Consider the following 6,000-nt stretch of genomic DNA (forward strand, 5'->3'; position numbering starts at 1 on the left):
TGTCGTTCCCGCAGAGCCCATCCTGGCGTGTCGGCGGAAGATAGTTTTTTTTACGCCACGTGTTTACGGAAACTTCCTTTTTCGTTCGCTTCTCTAATTCGATCATCCGCGGAAGGAATTCTAAAGTGTTTATTTGTCTTTTCAGTAGCGATCAGAAGACGGCGGAAAGCAAGGGCTCTTTGATCGCCAAATCAGAAGGGCAAAAGAGAAGATAATTAGTAAAAACTAATCACGTATTTGTTTCTGCGTACATAGAAATTGAAATAAACCGCCGTTGGAGTATAGTGTTTTTAAGCGGACATTTTATCGCCTAATATTACTAAAAAATATTACCTGTTGACATTTTATTATTTATTCGATTAAACCGAATACGCCTTTAAGCGTAATGTACTTAGAAACGGTGTGCCGTATTCTTGAATATAATAAAATGTAGAATTAGATTATTATCCTGCTTTCTGCTATCGATTCATTCTTATTTTCGGTTCTTTTATTTTACAGAAAACTTTAACCGCAGCCTTGAAAAGGCTAAGAAAATCAACCTCGTTAATGCTAGCTACGAACCGCTACCGTTCGTGTCTTGTTTCTAACCAAACGACACGATTTCAGCGATGAAGAATTCCAGAAACCGGGTATCTCTCGATCGGATGGACCGATTTGGATGAAATCGGCACGATGATTTTTTGTACGTGACGGCGATTAATTTGTCACGATAGGTGACAAAGGAGGCAAGGTGATGTGGACCTTAAGGATCCCGTATCTCAAAATTTTATTCAAACGGCAGAAATGTTTCCTAGCGAACATATTTTCCGGTATTATTCAATCCCTTATAAAGGGATAAAAATATCCTTTTTTCGGTTTCTCGCGCGGTTGGCGAAAGGACCTGTTGCCTAAATTATATTTGAACTTTATTTCGACGAAATATACTTTTGCGTTATCGGTCGAGAAATGTTAATCGCTGAAATTACTAATTTTTCATATTTACTTATAATTCTAACTTTACATATTTGTTAAACTGTTTACGCCGTATCTAAACAGTACATACAATGAATATTATTAAGCGACGTCAGGAACTGGGCGGAGCGAAAGCACGGTAACACAGGTTACGAATTTACCCGGCTCCTGTCTGGACATAGATGTTTTCGGGAGTCGTCGCTCCTCGATCGCCCCCTGGGTACTCCTTCCGGTCATACGGATTCGGATAGTAGAGTGCCTGTGTGATCATGCAGGGACTGTACATATCATATGGCTTAGATCCGGACCCTGCACGATAGGGGGGCAGGTTTTTTTAGCGGGGGAGAACCCCGCACTGCCATTAGTGCTGGCCTGACGGCGGCTGGCAGAGCTTTTTCCTCCCCCTACGGAAAGAGAAAAAAAAATGAATATTATTAAAAATACTGGTATCAACATTTTATTTTTATTAAATTTCAACTCTACCCGTATTCTATTTTCCCATTTTTGACAGCTGTTTTTAAACGCTGTACAGAGAAGTGAATACAGTATAAAAAATTAATGAAACTTATAGTAAAATCCAATATAAATTACGTAAATTAGCGAGCGGTTTAATAAATAAACCTCGAAAATGAGAAAACTATTTCACAAGAACACAATATTTTTTTACATTTGTTAAATATAATAAGCATACAAATGCTGCATAATAAATATGTACAACTTTATCCCGGTTTCAAAATCGCCACAATAAACACTTAAATTACTTATATACGCTATTACTATCTCGTATCAGACATATATATATATATATATATATATATATATATAGGTTATCCACGTTAAAAATCTACATTTATTCCTACTGTGGAATTTTTAATCCCCATAATAATACTAGAAAGGCAACAATATTTTTAAGAAATTATATGCATAACTTTTAAAATACGAGTAATACATAATTTCTTATTTTTTACCGTATTTTACGATAATTTATTCAGTTAACGTAGTTTCTTAAAATTTTTGGAACTCTGCTTCAGATCGTGCTTAAAACATAATTAACGTTTCGTTACTTATTCCGTTATATTCAATAAACGGATGTAGAAATTTTAAACATTTTAAAAGATTTATTACGTTTTTTAACGGGATTTAAAAAACATTCGGTAGAATAAATCCATAATACATCCATAGATCGATTAACTCATTCCAATCAGGAAAAGGAAAGGTGGATATCGTTTTGATAATAACCGTAAATTAAAAGAAGATTTCCATCTTTGAGTTAGTGGCGTTTTTATTTCTGTAAACTACAGGTACGTAAAACTGATAGGCGACGGTCGTAAACGTATCAAACAAATATCACACCTTTATAAAACAATGCAAGCAAAACCGACATCAAAATCCGTTCAGCACGCAACACCCGGTCCGTTTACCGAAAACGATTTGGATGGATTTCAGTTAAACAACAGATTTTTCTTTGAAATTACGAACGGAAACGTATTCCTTATAAAATTATGATCATTTCCGTCTTCATTTTCTCAATTTATCCACCATCGTGTCATATTAGTAACGTTTTCATCGGTTTATTATCGTCTGCGAGTAAAGAGTAATTTTATTTGCAATTATTTCTAAATTCGGAAGAAAAAAATTAGGTTTGAATTACGGACAAAATTAATAGGATAGCTGCCGTAATTACAATGAAGTTAAAGTTAAAATAGAAAGTAATTGTAATGTTTACAAGCCGTAATTTTAACGATAAATATTGTTCGAGCTGGTTGTAAGTAATAGTTTAGATGAAAAATTAGATATTATTTGTAAATTACCCGTCAAGATTGCGATTATTATTTTAAGATAGGTAAATCGGATTCATATTTTAAGTTTTTTTGTTATTTTTGCGTAATAAAATAAATTTTATATCCGTTGAAATGTTATTTTTTGAAAAATGCTTAGTAAATTTTTGGAAGGCGTAATTTGTTTTTATCTATTTCAAGAAAAATTGCCCGTAATAACGAATAAATTTGAGCGGTGCAAAAAAGTAGATTTCTTTGCTTGCGAATTCCGAGTTTTTATAAAATGTTTATAGCGCCTTAGAAATTAAAGAAATCTGCATATCAAACGGAAATATTTATAAAACAATCGAACTTTATGTTTCAACCTGGCTCGGTTCTTTTAATCTTGGAGGTGGCAGTACATCGTATCTCGTTAAATTTTTTATTTTTATTTATGTTTTTTTAGTAAATTAACCGGAGGCAGGGGCAATTTTTTTTTTTTTTACCTTCCTTCACCCCTTTTGAAAAATCGAAGTCTGTTGTTATTTATTCCCGTGAAAATTACACACATCAGAGAACCAATAGATTTACCGCTGAAAGAAAAATCTGAAAAATTATAAATACGGATTCTATTATTTATTATTAAAAAATGTTACGCGCTTTTTAAGTGTGTTAACATTTTCCGTTGAAAATACATTTTTTTTAAATAATAATAAACGTTCTTCTGGTAGCGAGTGATCTTTATTTAAATATTCTACATTACATTACACAATTAACGATTACTAAAATTACAAGCGATAACAAAATTCTAATAGATATTTCACTAGTAATAATTTTTTTTTTCTTTTTAACAGGTGACAAATTAATTTTATCTAAATCTAATGTTTTTAAACTTATATAAAATTCTGTGCGTCGAGACTAATCAAAACTTAGTTCATTATATAATTTTGGATGCCCGCGACTTTTATCGCATACTGTGGGTTATTTATTTATATAATTTTACCGTTATTAGGATCGATAAGATATATTCCTTAAAGTGTTTTAGTTATTTTTTACTTATAATTTACAACTTTTATTTTTACGTAAAAGGAAGTATTGTAATGGCGAATAATTTCGGTTTTCAGATTTCAACGGAAATATCCATTTTCACTTGTTTTTGCGTGACGTCTGTAGATATGTATGTGCGTACGTAATTACCTCGCGTAGCTCAAAAACGATTAGCCGTAGAATGTTGGAATTTTGGATTTAAAACTGTTGTAAAACATCTAGTTGTGCACCTCCCCTTTTGATTACAATCGGATGAACCAAAAGCATCCAAAAAAAAGCCAATATTTAAAAAAATTGGATTTTGGACTTTTTCTTAACTGCAGTAATAAGCTCTGATCGAGAGGTTTTCTACGATATATCGTAAGCGGTACTTGTTTTCATCGGTTCCAGAGTTATAGCCCCAATAAAATTTTAATTAATGAAAGAAAGCGACCCCACGCACTCGTGGATAAGATCCCTTTGCGGGCCCAGTTAAGGGTTATATTAAAAAGTTGATTATATGTTTAATAATGTGTACATCACGCGAATTTATTTTATTTGTTTTTCCGATTTACATTTAAATTACGGGTTCGTTTATTAACTTCATGTAGTTTTTAACTCTTAAGTAATTAACCGTTTAAAACAATATCTTTTTCACGTGTAAAGAAGGATATATTTTAGGTAAGAGGGCCGTATTAAAACCACGTGTTTTCGCGTCCCTCGGTTTTCTGTTTTTTATTAAATATTTATTAATTAAATATTTACTCGATTAGTATTAGGACATAGAGTATATTTCTGTGAACATTTTCAAGTGATTTGATCAATTTTAGGACGATTCTGTGATTTATTGTAGAATTTTACGGTTTTTAATTTTAATATTAATTTTTAATAGCCATTTAAATGTTTATAATAAATGACGTATAGCTACTTCGATGACGCCATCTTTCTCGTTAAGTGTGTGTGTGTGTGTGTGCTGCCAGGCCAGCTGCGCTTCCCTACTCTGTTGCTATTGGTGCAGAGGGGACACGTGATGCGCCATGCTGCTCTGCGCATCTCAGTCACTGCTATGTAGTTAGTGCAAGAATTATATAAAAATAAAAAACCTAGACTTTAACGTAATATCTGTTAGAATTACTACTATTCTAGGAATACGCTTGCATATGCTAAATACTAACTCCTCCTTCACCCAAAAATACCCGGGAGCTGCTGATTACAATACAATACATAAATACGAGCCTTATAAAAATTTAATTCGCTAACGTCTAAAAATCTGGATTCCTGCAACTCTTTCTTGCGTACAGTAGTGGGTTATTTCTATATAAAATTTTACTATTATTGGGGTCGATGAGATACGTTCCTATTCCTTAAAGTCTTTTCGTTATCGTTTCCTGATGGTCTGATCGGGTAGCGGTTACGTAAGATAAAAGAAAAACATAATAAATCGCATAAACGCTATTTAAAGTTTGTTAAATTTATAATTATATACCAGAATCGCAAGAAGAGTTTACGCGTCAACTATAATAAAGGAAAACAATACGGTAAATAACATTTACGCTACAAGAACAGAAGACTAAACAGAAAATATTACAGTCTGCAACGAATACACATTACATTCGCAAATACAAAAATAATAAAATCTAATTTTACCTTTTTTTTATTATATTCCGGCAATCCAGAAACAGCCGCGAACCGTAAGTAAGAATTAAATAAAATATTTTTATAAAATAAATCTTGTAAAGAGCTTAGCGCGATGATTTATCGATAACAAAAGATTTACACTCCACAACCGATGTTTATGTACTCGCCTCACGAACAGAAATGTTCGATAGATTGGTAACATCGTCTTCCCCACCAATTATTACTATTAATAATAGTCTTGCGTGTGTAATTCGTTGGTAAGTTCACATTTGTTGACAAATTCTAGCCGGTATTGCGAAATCGACAAAACTGCTGGCGACGTTGCTGTCTGCGACCTTGACCACATACCTAATAATTTTTATTTTTTCCTTTTGCGGCTCACTTGACAAAAAATACTGCATCTCTGTTATATCCGTTTAATTAAATTTTCATTAACATCTAAAGAAACATATTTACAATTCTTATTTGTATCGCTAGATTAAATAATAAAATCTTCACAATTTATTTCTCGATCGATATTATTTCAAATGAACATAAATATTTCCATTACTTTTTGTTAGCACTAGACTAGATAGGGAATCTTGGAGAGCTGCATCAAACCCGTCAAATGACTGAAGACAAAAAAAAC

General features: G+C 32.5%; 1 long non-coding RNA gene across 2 annotated transcripts in view; it reads right to left on the reverse strand.

Annotated features, from left to right (window-relative positions):
* Positions 1–5,756, reverse strand: part of LOC142318484 (uncharacterized) — a 61,075-nt gene extending 55,319 nt beyond the window's left edge. Inside the window, exon 1 of one of the 2 annotated variants that reach the window (XR_012754949.1) lies at positions 5,382–5,756. This is a non-coding gene — a long non-coding RNA (uncharacterized LOC142318484). The remainder of the gene's footprint in view (positions 1–5,381) is intronic. The other variant, XR_012754946.1, reaches the window with a different exon arrangement.
* Between the last annotated feature and the right edge of the window lie 244 nt (positions 5,757–6,000).

Source organism: Lycorma delicatula, chromosome 1 (genome assembly GCF_047948215.1).
Source record: "Lycorma delicatula isolate Av1 chromosome 1, ASM4794821v1, whole genome shotgun sequence".
Lineage (NCBI taxonomy): Eukaryota > Metazoa > Arthropoda > Insecta > Hemiptera > Fulgoridae > Lycorma > Lycorma delicatula.